A 15,000-nucleotide genomic window follows, 5' to 3' on the forward strand; every position below is an offset into this window, starting at 1 on the left:
TATATATATATATATATATATATATATATATATATATATATATATATATATATATAGATAATAATATATATATATAGATTATAAGTTTTATAAAAATATTTATTAAAGTATATACATTTATATACTTTTTCTCTTTTCTAAACTTTTCTTAAATTTTTAAAATATATATGTTCTTAGTTTTCACTTTATATTGTTTCATACGCTATTTAATTCAAGTTAAAATTATACTTCGAAAGTTTGCTTACCATTGCCGAGATTCGAACTTGAGACACCTCTGGTTTTTGAGTCGTTCATCTTACCTACCGCGCCACTGTCACTTTGACTGAAAGACGCTTTATATTATATACATATAGTATATCTATGTACGTAAACAAATGATTTATTTAAAAGAAGAGAATAGATCTTTTTAAATGTAAAATGTATGTTTAAAAAGTATGTAAAAAGTATATTTAAAAAATATTTACTTGTTTTAAAAGTAAATAAAATATAAATAAATAATTTTGTAAATTTAAATAAATTGCTTTCTGATAATAAAAGAAACTTTAATTTGAAACACGAAAAGATATTTTTAATATTATAAAATAATTTATTTAGATTTATAAAATGATTTACTTGTTCCTTATTTACTTTTAAAATAAAAATATTTATTTAAACATAGTTTTTAACATTTTTTTCTAGAAATTTATAATTTTATAGCTCATTTCACAAATTTAAAAAAATATTACTTTATATTTATTATATAAATTTATTACATATTACATAAAAAATATTACTTTATATTTATTATTTTCTAAAATCTAACAAATACTTTTTTAAGTTAAGAAATTATATTTAACAAAATATATTTTTTTTATTTAAAGAATTTTTCAGTATACATTACCAATTTAAATTTCGATTTTATTATTTTTTCATTAAATTAATAATTATAAATAATTACATTTATTTTTTTATGTATACTATTTATAGAAATATTTACAAAATATTACAAATATTTGTTTTTTGTTTACTATAAATAATTGTATAAAATATTTAGCCTATATTTTAATAATATTTTGAATAAAGATTTTGATACTTTTTTCTTTATGTATAGAAATATTTATAAAATATTTATGTAATATTTTTAAAAAATAATTCGACCTAAATATTTATGAATCTTTATCATAAATATTGTGTGCTGTCTGGATAAATTCCCTTTTTTCATTAAGAAATGTTTTCCTTAACGGATTGGGAAAATGTTATTTTTTTTTAATATTTAATGAATGTCAAAATTCTATTAAATATTAAAAAACAAAACATTTTTTTAAACGTTAAAAAAAATTTTTTTTTAATGAAAAATGGGAACTTATACCATTATTTTTAACGTTTTAGAAAATATTTTTTAAATGTTTTTAAATGTTTAAATGTTTTTATTATTTTGCTAGTTTGGTTTCTTATTAATAATGCAAATTAATTTGTTCGTAATTTTCAAAAACTCGTAATAATAACTTTTTCGATGAAACTAACCAATCACATCATCGTTTGACAGATACAATTGCTCCAATAGAGAAGATAAATTTAATCGATTATTTAAATTTATTAGTGTTGGTGAAACCGACTTATACTATTAATATGAAGGCATATGTGAGCTCAACATATGTTCCTTAGAAATACATAAAATAAGCATCTTTAAAACGTACAAAAGTCAATATATTTTGTACATCCACTAATGTACGTAATTAAAAAACATCCATATTAGGTCCATGGACGTTGGGACTAAATAAAAATTAAAATTGGACGTCCATTGAAAGTCGTGTGCTCTCTGGCATTATCACATTATTTTCGCGATATTAAAGCAATTGTTTTTTCTCTGAAATTACGGACAAAAATATCTTTATTTTAAGCAGAGCCACTTAATTTTATTCACATAAAGGGTAATAAATATTATTTAGCGCAATAGCAATCTAAACTCCACAAATTATTGCAGTACACATAAACGTGAATTGTTACGCAGCTACGGCAGGAAGGAATAAATGTTATATAAATGCAATTCATATCTCTGCACGTACACTCCATTACAATATAGGATACGTAGACGTTGACTTGGACTACTTGCAGCTTCGTTTATACCTGTACCATAATCTATAGCATAAAAACGTAAACGACTACACTTATGCGGGATTGCCAGGCTAGAAGCGAACGCGTAATCAGTCGGGGATGTGAAACACGAAATAGTAAATTGCATGCGCGAAAAATTTGACTGACAATTCGCAATGATAAGTATTACGAAAACTGTCATAATAATTCACGTAAAAATAAACTTATGAATATATGTTCACAATAAAGCTTAATATTATCATACCAGCATCGCTTAATTTAATGCAACATCAAATTACATAATACGAAATAGAGTACAAAACAAGAATATAATTAAACGCTTTCTGTATCGCTACCCGGTTTGGAAGTCTGATAAAGGGAGGCCACGAAGTGTGGGTCACCGATTTTTATGGGCTTTGGCACAGACCTTTATCGAAAATAAATAGACACATATCTCGCCGTTTGTCTAGATATCCCTCCGTTTTCGAAAAAATCGAAGTCATAGCGTCGGATCTCTTTTGGACCAGAAGATATCTATAGATCTTCAAAAACTGATTTTCACTAATATATTTGGAGGTCACAAACTTATATTTTTCAAGTTATTAAGGATTATATGTGCATGTGGTGTAGCATGAATATTGTTGACTTCGTTAAAGCGTCGAACTCATGTTTCGTGAACTCGTGTTCAATTCTTCGTGCTATTTTTTTTTTTTTATTTTCATAATATGAATTTATTATTATTCGCTATATACAAATAAGTTAATTATTGAAAATTAATTGATTTGTGAAGCTCTATATCCCCTAGTCCGAAATGGATCCGACGCCATGACATTTGACCTCAATTTCTTCACAAACGAGTGGGTATCTAGACAAACAGCAAGATACATGTCTATTTATTTTTTATGAAGAAGATTCCAAAGCTCATCAAAATCGGTGAACCACACTTTGTGGCTTTCCCTTCTGATATGTTCGATTAGTCCTTTCTGAGATAGACATTAAGATTTCATATTTAAAGCTTCCTACGTTCCCGTATAGCGATGTTATCTGAACATCCTTTTACATCCGCTACCACGTATCGGTCGTTCCTCAATCGCCGCAATATTCGATACGGAATATAAGCTGGCAATAATTTTCTCTGAATTAAACTCTGAAAAATTCTTTTTGTACCTGAAAATAAACTCAGAATTGATGACATGCGACTGAATTTTTTAAATTCTGTTTTAATTCTCTATGCTATCTGGGAAGTCTCCTTCATTATATTAGTACTCTGCCTTCCGTTTATTATTTACATACTTCTCTGTATTTCTGCATTTTTTCTATTTTCTTGGCCGCTCTAGTTCTAACGTGTGTGTATATGTGTATGTGTCATCAATATCTCCATCCATATCACTAAATTCCATTACATATTCTCTTGCAGCGTCGACGATTTGCCCTCGTTGCTCTACACCAAATAATATTCTACTATAAATTTCATCGGTTATTCTATTAACTATGTTGTTTATTGCAAACTTGATATCACATAAAGATTTGTGCGAATCCTTACTGTTATACAATTTATCTAATGCAAGAGCTAATATTCTATTATAGCGCTCTACCTGTTCGTTTGCTTGTTGAAGCCGTGAGGAACCCGTAGCAATTTTCACTTACAAAATATTCATTTGTAACATGAATTATTCAAACTCACTTGATGTAAAACTTGTTTTTCTGGCAGAAGTGAGGATTCTCAGCCTCCTATATAAAGAGAATTTTTTAAACATTTAATCGTTTCGTGAGATAATCCTCTTAACCGTATATAATTGTATATATTTAGTGAATGTGTCTACTGAGATATCAAAGCGTAGATTAACAGAGGTTTCTATTCTGTCAATTTATAATCCTAGAGAACCAACTAAACTCCATTATGATACAAATTCATAAAGATTTGAATATTTCTCAAACGAAAAGCAGACAATACGTTTACATCCAATTTCTTATTCTTCAAAAAAAAATTTTTTGCGAAGGTAGAATTCCGATATCATAACTATGAATTAGAAACTTCAGATATTATTTACGCACTATAATACATATTTTTCACGTTTATCGCGTTGGTTCGGTTGATTGAGCCGAAATGATCGACATGAATTACAACGAATTACGGTATTTTTCCTTCAGGAATATTATGAACAAATGCTTCTACTTTCCATGTTAGCTTCGAAAGATTATACATGAAATACATTTTTATATATGCGCCCGAATCTTAGTATTCATCTAAAGGATATAACTTTCTCGCAATAGATTATAAGTTTTATCCGCGCCAAAGTGTTTGAAATAATTATGATATTTATACAATAAATTTTCTATAGCGTAAGGCACATAAAACAAAATTTTATTTTTTATTTTACGTTATATAAGCGTTATTTTTTTTATTCTAGACGATGTTCAATATTGTAATCGTAGTTCTGCAGTTCAAGTGCCTATCGAGCTGTCCGAGAAGTTACTTCCTTTTTCTTTAACGTCATAATCAAAGCGTTAATCCTATCTTGACCTATATTAACCTTCTAGCCGTGCTCTGGGTCTTTTTTGACCTTGTGCAGTTTCAAAGTTCACACAGTTTTTGTTATATTCTAAATACAAATGTGATACTTCGCGACTTTTCGAGTTATTTTAGAAAAAGTCAGTACATATTGTACTAAATAACTTTATATAATGCTAAAATAAAAGATATAAAAAAATAACATATATATATGTCAATTAAATAGTGAGTTCTCACCATTGGTTCTCTTTTTAGAACATGGTCAAAGTATAGCCGAAACGAACACGTTTAAAAGGTTAAACGGTATATCTTGCAGATGGATCCAAAATATCTTAAGTGCGTAAATAATATCTGAAATTTCTAATTCATAGTTATAATATCGAAATTCTACCTCCGCAGTTTTTTTTTTTTTTTTTTTAGAATAAGAAATTGGATATAAGCAGTTGTCTGCTTTTCGTTGAAGAAATATTCAAATCTTTATGAATTTGTATCATAATGGAGTTTGGTTGAATCTCTAGGATTATAAATTGACAGAAGAAAAGCCTCTGTTAATCTACGCTTCAATATCTCAAATGCGTCTGTTTTTCGCCAAATTTAAAAGTCGCTTCTTTTCTAAATAGTTCGTATAAAGAACTCGCAATTAACGAAAAATTTTCGATAAATTTTCTAAAAATACGAACATAATCCAACAAAGTTTTACACTTCACAAGTATTCGTAAGAAAATTCTTAACTGCGTCAATTCTATGTTTACTCGGAAATATTCCGAAGAACTTTTTGAACTTTTATTTCCAACATAAAATTAAATATATATACAAATATTAAATATAAAATATTAAATATTAAATGTATATACACACAATTCGGCATAATAGCTTTAACAATTATATTATATTTAAGTCTAGTTTCAAACGAATTTCTTGGTTATTCGTACGCGCAATATGTCTACATATTTATCATAACTGTTAATTATTTTATTTTAAGAAAGCGTATCTGTCGGAATAATCAATATTCATGATGCACAAATAAGTATACATATTACGCGTAATCGATAAATTCGTTTAAAATTAAGACTAATAAATGTTAAAGCCTTTATGCCGGAACGTATACGATAGTGATGGTAATGACAATAATAGCGACCACGACGATGACGACGACGACGACGACAACGATGACGAACATGGTGACGTCGATAAGGATTGCACAACGATGACGGCAACAGCGATAATTACAAGAGCGACTGGAACGACGATGACTATGGTAATATTGATTATGACAGCAGCAACAACCACGGCCACCAAAATGATCACAATAATGAAGATAACGCTCCCATATGTATCGCAATCTTATATATACACAACGATTTATATATCTATCATTTATGAAATTTCTTTTGTTCATAATTTTCTTAGACAACAACTGCCGATTTAAACATTTTAAAGATTATTCACAGACATGTCCTTGACAACTATGTGAAAGTCAAAGTCATCGGCGAGGTGTTCCTTAATATGCAAGTTCTTTTACCATTAAAGATAAATCTTAAACATTTTTTTTACTCATTGTGATGAGAAAATATATATTTTTTAAGTTTATCGAAATCTTAAAAGGCTTTGATATCTAAAGATTTCTGAACATAGAACGAATATCTCCTATTTCAAAGTAAGGAGATTCTACTTGTTTAAATTCTTTATGTTAAAAATGAAACGATTACTATCATCAGGTTTAAAAACTAAAAAATACGAAAAAATTAATTGATTATCATATTTATTGCATTTTTGCCTCTTGTGCTATCAAATTTTCAACTTCAGGTCTTATCTTTACAAGCTCTTTCGTGGACCGTTTTGGTTCATTAGTAGTGTATAATTAGCAGAAAGGTTTTTTAAATTTAATAAAATAACCCCGAATGCACACATTATAAAACGAACTCATCTAAAGTTCTCCAGGATCTCAGCAAAGAACGTAATCTTCCTGCTTTGAAACTTGTCTACTTTTTTAAAGGTTTCTGATTCAGCATTCGATGCGTTGATTGATACCCGTTCTGATTCAGTTTGATGCGAATGGTTCACTTCCTCTCAAATCCAGCCCCTGTCTAGTTTTAGCAAGTGGAGCTCTCCAGTTTTCTTCGTCTAGAAAATTGCCCCTTAATAAGGATTTTTTTTAGTCTGCCCTTTTAATATTATTATAAGTCCTTCCAATTGATTTAGCTTCCTTAACTTGTTCATCAAATTTTTCTCTGTAGAACCATTGGTCCGATTTTGTGGCATCTAATACCGGTTTGATAGTTCTATCTATTAATGGTATACAGAGAGAACAATTTGGTTGAATCAAATAAATACTTCTTTGGAATAGTTCAAACGAATTTTTTGATCGATCGAACAAAATTTTGTATGACGTAACAAAAATATTTATTTGCGGCTTAGTCCCAAAGAAATATTTTTGTTGTGTTAATCAAATAATTTGTTTGGACTATTCCAAAGAAACATTTATTTGATTCAATAAATCGTTCTCTCTGTGTGCAATAAAAGATTTTCTAGCAACTGATTGTTGAAAGAAGATGTCTGTTGATAATTTACCAGTATCCCAAAAATAGTTTAACAAAGTTAATTATTTCTTCTTTTGGATTTTCTAAAAACATATGTAAGGCTATTCTCTGAGAGATAATAGTTGTATCTACGCATTTCTGTATGTTAACAAAATGTTGATCGTGTTTAACTGCTACATCTGTCAATACTGGAACTATTTCCAAATTAATTCTCGAAGGCTCTGTGTACGGATCTTCTTCACGGGGATATTTCTTTAGAAGAACATTTTTCTAATCTTCGAGTAAGCCTTTAAACCACTTCTTCTAACGAGGTTTAATCTCTCTGAGTGCAATTAAATCAGCATTCTTAAAGACGCAATAGAGATTTTCTTTTAACAAACTCGTGATACTCTCATTTATTTTCGAAATTCTCTCGACTATTTCTTCTAGACTAATCAAGATATTGAAAAATAAGACAAGATTTTCTAGCAAATCCTAGAAAATCTTGTTGCCTGCATCCAAAGTAGATCCAGCTTCTATCGTATGGATTAGTCTATGAGGATTGATCTTCTTTATTAACTTCATTGTCAACCTCTTTCGATGATACAACTGTAAACAACAAGACACTATCAATGTAATGCTATATTGTACCACTTTCTTGGGATTTAAGCTCATTACTCTATATAAAAATTATTGTTTGCATGAAACTTTGCATCTGTCAATAGGAAAACAGTTCACGAATACTGTTATTTATAATTGTTAATTTCGGTTAATTGTCCGTATCGATCTAACTCATATTTGTTCGTATAGAGCTTGTCCATATGAAATCAAGTTATATTTGCTCTTATTGAGCTTGTCTGTATGGGACCAAATAATATTTGTTCTTGAGGAGCTTGTCTGTATAGGACTAATTTAAATTAAACTTGCTCGTGCGGAGCTTGTCCGTACAGGATAAAGCCTGATATATTTCTCCAATATGAATTATGTACTTACCACCAATTGAAATTTTACCAATGTACTTACCATCAATTGAAATTTTACCTATATAGTCGTTAATATTAATATTAAACGTAAAGCTCTTATAGCTTTCAGTATAAGGTTCTAGATTGTGTGAATTACAAGATAACCGATGAGATGTTATCTAACTGTTCCTGCATTTTCTAGCGTTAGTCACATCGTTCTTCAGTCATTTTCGCGAACAAGGTCTCGAACTTTTCGCTTTATTGACATTTCATATGTTCTAAGAACACTATCAAATTTCTCTATCAAGCAAAATTCTCAGGGATTATCGGAAACGTTACGAAACTCTTACATAACGACAACGATATATAAAGTCAAAGAGGGCGCAGCAAATGGAAAAAAGCTAAAAGACACGAAATTTAAAAATCTTAATTTGCTCAAGATGTTGTGAAGATAAGCCTAATTTAAGTACTACATGTTATCATCGGGAACGAGACGTATAGTATGGAACAAGATGATATGATATGATATGTGCTTTACGTACTTTCATCGCTCCGGTTATATTCAAAGCGCTTATAATAATATACGAAAATTGCGAAATTGCGTTAGTCACAGCCCTCACGTAATTCAACTTCCCTCTTATGGCGTCCTCTGCTTCTCCCGTTGAAAACGAATTGATATTTTCTTCACGTGCGTGTTTTTAGATACAGCAAAATTCCCCAGAATATGAATTCTGCGGTCATAGCCGAACCGTGTACTGGCGCGACTATACAGAGAAAACGTGATTAAAATTTAATGTAACTTAAGCTCCTTATAAAAATGAAATTTAAAAGGCTATCATCCGGCATAATTACAGCAGTCTTGCAACGACAATTGTTGCATGATAAAAAATATTACTTCCAACCGAAACGCGATAATAGGAAAAGAAATGAAAATTGGAAAGAAAAAATGAAAAGCAAAAAATGAAACGAAAGAAATTGCGTAATCAAAAGAAAAGCAAGAAAAACGGTAATTGCATGAAAAGAAGAAACATTTATTTCCCACTCAGTATTTTGTGTAAACCAGATACCACCCCTTTTCCTTCTGAAGTAGTTAGACGAATTACCGCAAATGTAATACCGTAATGCACATGCATTATTTGTTCATTCGTCCGTCAACAATAATAACGCACGAAAGAAACTTTTCCGCTACGAAACTTGGAGTTGAACATAGCGCAAAGTTGAAGTCCGACATAACCATTCAGAATTGACGCATGTAAGAAGCAGGGAGATAAGGTCGTGAAAAATGTCTCTGGAGATAAACGTAACGTAACAGCAATGTTATATAGTAGTCCCGGTCCCGGGCCCTCTCACGGAAAACGATGCAGGAATTTCCATTAGACGGCGCGCACCTACGCACGCAGTTAGTACTATTGTCACGAACTCCTAGTAAGTATTTATCCTGGCGGAGAAAGGTCTACAAGTTACCCGCACAATCCCCGAGGACGGACAAGATGGCCTTCGGCTATCCCTCACCGAATCGATATTATGCAAACGCGAGAGAACGGTATACTAGGACTCTGCTTCCGCAGCTGGAGCAAACACTCGAATACGTTTATATCTAGGAATAATCAATTTTCACGACATAAAATTTACCGTGAATTAACGGAAACCGTCAAGTCGAAACATATTATCTTCCTTTCTTATCAAATTTCTTGTCCATCAGTCTGTCGACTATCAGTGTTTTCTTTAGACGTGAGTAAAAACTCTAAAATAAGGGTTATTATCTTTTGGAACTTTTTCTTTTGTCGATAAAATGTGGCTTATAAGCTTTTTTGACCTTTCAGTAAAATTCAGAGACCCTTTTATCGGTAAGAGAGAGTTCAGAATAAAAGCCTAAGGCTGAGTTCCCATTTAGCACGTTATGCGTCGTATCGTCCGTCGCGTCACGAGTTAAACCAATCAAATCGTCCCATTTTATTCATCTAAAGTTACGCAATAAAATAGGACGATTTGATTGGTTTAACTGGTGACGCGACGAACGATGTGACGCATGACGCGCTAAGTGAGAACAGCCTAAGAGTGTAGCCATAATACTGTACGGAAAAAATAATTTGGTTGATTCAACAAAGAGCCCGGCCAAAATGTTCCCCAAAATGGGACGGTTGAATTTGGGGTCGTCATGGGAGAAGAAGTTGTAGATCTGGACGAGCTAAAAACGAAATGGTGCTTTTTACGTTACACTGACACACCGTTCTCGAGATATCCGGTCCGGAAGTCCAAGTGGCCAATTATAGATTTTTAAACTTTTATTGCTACAGATGGCTGCCAAATGGTCATTTCAAGTCCTAAAAATGTGATTAATGGCTTAAAATGAAGCTTAGTAGATTCCCTCAAAAAAATTTAAGAACATTTTTATTTGCCAGCTAAAATGGCCGAATAGGGACGCTTCAAACACTAGGTACTTGAAAATTCATTTTTCATTCAAGATTTTTCACTTTTTCGACTGATTTTCGACTTTTATCAAATTTTAAATTAATAATAGGAATATACACTATAATGGCTAATACTATACTATAGTATTAGCTTTAAAATGAGCCATAGATCATTAGAATCGGATACGTTTTCGCTGAGATATCGCAATTTTTGCTGAATAAAGTCAATGAATGTACTAAAGGTTTTTTGAAAGTCAATATTGAATCTTTATAAATGTTTTAACTCTTTATTATTAAAATGACTTAATATTGCTTTGAAATTCCAAGTGGAAATTATAGCATCCAGATTGACTCGTAATGTTTGTAACGGATTATTTTTTTCTGGTGCCTTGATTCGCTCACCGGAGTCCGGGTTCGTATGAAGGAGAAAGAGAGAGAGACGCCACTCTATTTACAACCTAGGTTTATTTAAACGTATCTTATTTACAAGAGAAATGTATCTACATTGTATACACGGTGCTAGTGTCGTGGTGCAGACTGGTCCGGATCGTACGACTAAGGTACGCGGGACGGTAATTGCATCGACAACCGATTCTAATAATCTATGGCTCATTTTCAAAGCTAATTCTATGGAGATTATAATGTATATTCCTATTATTAATTTAAAAATTGATAAAAGTCGAAAATCAGTCGAAAAGTGAAAAATCTTCAATGAAAAAATAAATTTTCAAATACCTAGTGTTTGAAGCGCCCCTATTCGGCCATTTTAGCTAGCAAGTAAAAATGCTTTAAATTGTTTTGAGGGAATCTACTAAGCTTCATTTTAAGCCATTCATCACATTTTTAGGATTTGAAATGACCATTTGGCAGCCATCTGTATCAATTAAAGTTTAAAAATCCATAATTGGCCATCTGAACTTCCGGACCGGATATCTCGAAAACGGTGTGTCAGTGCAACGTAAAAAGCATCATTTCGTTTTCAGCTCGTCCAGATCTACAACTTCTTCTCCCATGACGACTCCAAATTCAACCGCCCCAGTTTGGGGAACATGCACCGCTGGGACTTGGCCGGGTTCTTTATAATTTGCTAAGCAAAATTAAACGGTATAATTAAATAGAATTACTAATATAGCAAAAAATTTATATATGAAAGCAAATGTCAATCTATTCATATAGCAAATATATTTTTGTTGATGTTATCTTAGTTACCACAACAAATAATTTCATATTTTGATTTAATTAAAGTTTACAAAACAACTTCAGCAAATTAATTTCAGCAAATTAATTATGCACTTATTCATTAATGGCTGGTTTTTCAATAGCAATTTAAACTTGAATTCAAATTTAAACTCTACACTCAAAAAAATGTTTTGCTAGTCCAGAAATCTAAATGTTACAGTCAAAATGTATCACTGTTTTTCGTATCTACTAGAAAATTGTCTGTGGTACGTAAAATTTTTAGCAACAATATTATAGCAACCCAAGTAGGAATTTACTATTGGCATTAAAGTATACCGATTTATAGTAAACGTTACTGGCATAGTACCAGATGCCAGTACAGATTTAGTATTGGTGTAATACTGGGAAAATAAAAAAGGGCCAGTATCGGAAAACAATACTGTCACAGTACCTAAAATCAGTACTGTACCAGTATAGAAAAATTATTAATTCCTAGCACTGGGGAAGTACTGGACCAATATCGATTCCTAGTAATTTTTATTATTTGTACAATTGTTAATATCACAACTATATAGTATGGAAAGAAAGATCAGACCATGGGGGGGGGGGTTCTCCTCTCGTACCTATACAGGTCTTTTTTTAATAATTATATGAGGAAAAAATCTTCGGGGCAACAGCTTGAATCGAACTCGAGTCTTCCGCTTGTCAGGCAAGCGTTCTTACCACTGAGCTATCTAGGTTTCGCGTTAGTGACCGTTTTCTCATAAAGGATATTAGATATCGCCCGTTTTTCGGACCAGCAAAATACTGGCCCAATGTCCTCATTGGCAAATTGTATACAATTCTTACTTAGGTGTCCAGTACTGATTCTACAGTATCAATAATATAGTTTTTTCTTAATATTGGGCCAATACTGAAAACGACAAACACTTTTCGGTAACGCCCCAGTACACGTACGGTACGACTATCCAGTACCTAACTTTAGTACACAGCCAGTACCAGTCATACAGTTTTTTTTATATTAGACCCAGTACTGAGCTAGTACCAAAACCGGACATCCATTTTTCGGTATCGACCCAGTATCGGGCCATTTTTCCGTACTAGCGAAACGTATAAGATTCTTATTTGGGAATATATGCAGTAAAATTTAGACCTCGTAACTAAATATGAATTGCTGCATTTTATGAAAATGAGAATCGAAGTTGCTAAAACGATCTCTGCGTGAAGAATATAATTGAAGTATATCACTATAACACTGAGACAGTACACTGAGAAAAAAAAATTTGAAAATTTATTTGTAGAATGTAAGGCTTATTTCACAGAAATAAATCTCTGATTTATTTGATTTTAAATGAAATTTAGCTCTTCTGTTTGATTTCTCACTATTTTCACACCTGAAAATTTACTCTGTAGGACTGTTCTTTTTCGCTACACTACTGCACTAATGCAATAAGTTAAAGTGAGAAAATATATATATGTCTTGCTTTAACTTATTGCACCAGTTCAGCAATGCAGCGAAAAAGAACAGGCCTAGTACTGGTTGGACGCGAACTCGAGAACTTCAGATATCTCTAGGTTTTTAGTCTATCATCTTGGCTGTTGCGCTACTTCTTCAACTGATACTAAATGTTTTATGTTATCCCCATATGTAACTGAAGCAGTAATTATAATTTTCTTATAATATTATTAATAATATTATAAATATTTATCTTTATTTATAATAGTATAAGTATTTACGCTCTAAATGTAATACTTCCACAATGTTTCATTTTGTTGTCCATATTTTTCAATTCACATGACAATAAACGATGATCACTGTCACTGTTACCACGAATGGAAGAAAATATGGAAGAAAATATTACAAGCAAACATTTATTTCTAAATACTTCACATTTTTCTCTCAATGTACTGAGCGCTATACCGGCACAAACTTGTACGACAATTGAACGTAGAAAATTTGTTAACGCAGTTAGAAAGATTGGGCGGGTTGCAAAAACAGCACTGGATATAAGGATTATATATTCCTTTGTATCTCTCATTACTAATATTTTTTGTCTACCATAACCATCTATTAATAGTCATTTTTAGAAGAAGTGTGACTGGCTATAATCTGATTGAGCGTCATAGAAAAACTTTCTGCTAAATTTGACAAATGGTTCAGATATAAATTCTGTCTCTGCCACCTATACTGGTTAGATACAAAATATATACGATATCACAATGCTTGCTAGTCATTTTAGCTAATTCATAGCTTAGTCCATTTTAGCTAATTTTTCATATCTAGATAATTTTTGCTATGATTGCAAGATCATTTTTTTCAGTGTATTCTAATAATGCGTTTGTTTTGTTTAAACAGAGTTTAAGTTTAAACTATCATTGAAAAATCAGCTCTAAATCGTAAAGAAGTATTTTTGTTTATTTTAGGGAAAAGTACACTCCCATTAAGTTGGAATGCAAATATTTTTAATGTTATCATACGTCATGCACACAATCTAAGCTTTCCTTTTATATATTAAAAATTGTATATAGAGAGTGTCCCGATAAGAGCGCAAGATTTCAATTGCGCTATTTTCGTTCATTATAGCTACACCTCACAGTTGTTATATAAATGCATTGCAATTTCTAAGCATTGCTACACGAAAAAACAACGCGTTATTATTGTGGAAATTTATTACAAATATGGGGAAGTTTTGAGAAAACAGCAAATTGCAAATTGCATAATTTTCGGTCGACAAAATGCACCAAATCTACAGTTAAAAGATTAATCAACAAATTCGAGCAAGCAAGTTCCGCTTTGGACATAAAAATAGCAGAGCCCGCTCACACCAATCGATTGAAAATATTACTGCAGTGAATGAAAGTGTTGCCGTGTATCAAGGAACCTCGATTCGCCATCGTTCACAGCAATTGAGCATTTCGAGAGGCATTATGCAACAAACAAACAATTCTCACGAAAGATTTGCATCTGCGTGTTTACAAGATTCAACTGACGCAAAGACTAGAGTTAACAGACCACCTACAGCACCGTATATTTGTCAATTAGGTGTTGGAAAACAAATAAGAAGTAAATGGCAATTTTTCGAAGAAAATGACTTTTAGCGATAAAACGCATTTTCACTTTGATGGGTACGTAAAGAAACAAAATTATGAAATTTAGGCCGAAGAAAATCCTCAAGTGATTTTTGAAAAACCAGTATATACAAATATTTGAAGTGGCAGAATGACTGGTCCGTACTTCTTCGAAAATGCGACCGGCGATGCACTGATAGTGAATGACTTACGTTATCGCAACATGTATTTGGCTATTTGGTCTAAAATATCTACATTTACTTTACTTGAATTAT

At 31.5% G+C, this 15,000-nt stretch overlaps 1 protein-coding gene and 1 long non-coding RNA gene across 26 annotated transcripts in view; one reads left to right on the forward strand and one right to left on the reverse strand.

The window, feature by feature from the left end:
- LOC116850282 (pleckstrin homology domain-containing family G member 5) overlaps window positions 1-15,000 on the forward strand; it is a 734,731-nt gene that overhangs the window by 362,879 nt on the left and 356,852 nt on the right. The gene's annotated exons all lie outside the window — the stretch shown is intronic.
- Window positions 2,753-3,472, reverse strand: LOC116850286. Its single transcript, XR_004379300.1, has 2 exons — window positions 3,367-3,472; window positions 2,753-3,240 (listed from the first exon to the last, which is right to left on the reverse strand). It is a non-coding gene; the product is annotated as an uncharacterized LOC116850286 (long non-coding RNA).

Source organism: Odontomachus brunneus, unplaced genomic scaffold (genome assembly GCF_010583005.1).
Source record: "Odontomachus brunneus isolate Ranch 3 - 2012 unplaced genomic scaffold, Obru_v1 Obru_scaffold_141, whole genome shotgun sequence".
In the NCBI taxonomy this organism is placed as follows: Eukaryota; Metazoa; Arthropoda; class Insecta; order Hymenoptera; family Formicidae; genus Odontomachus; species Odontomachus brunneus.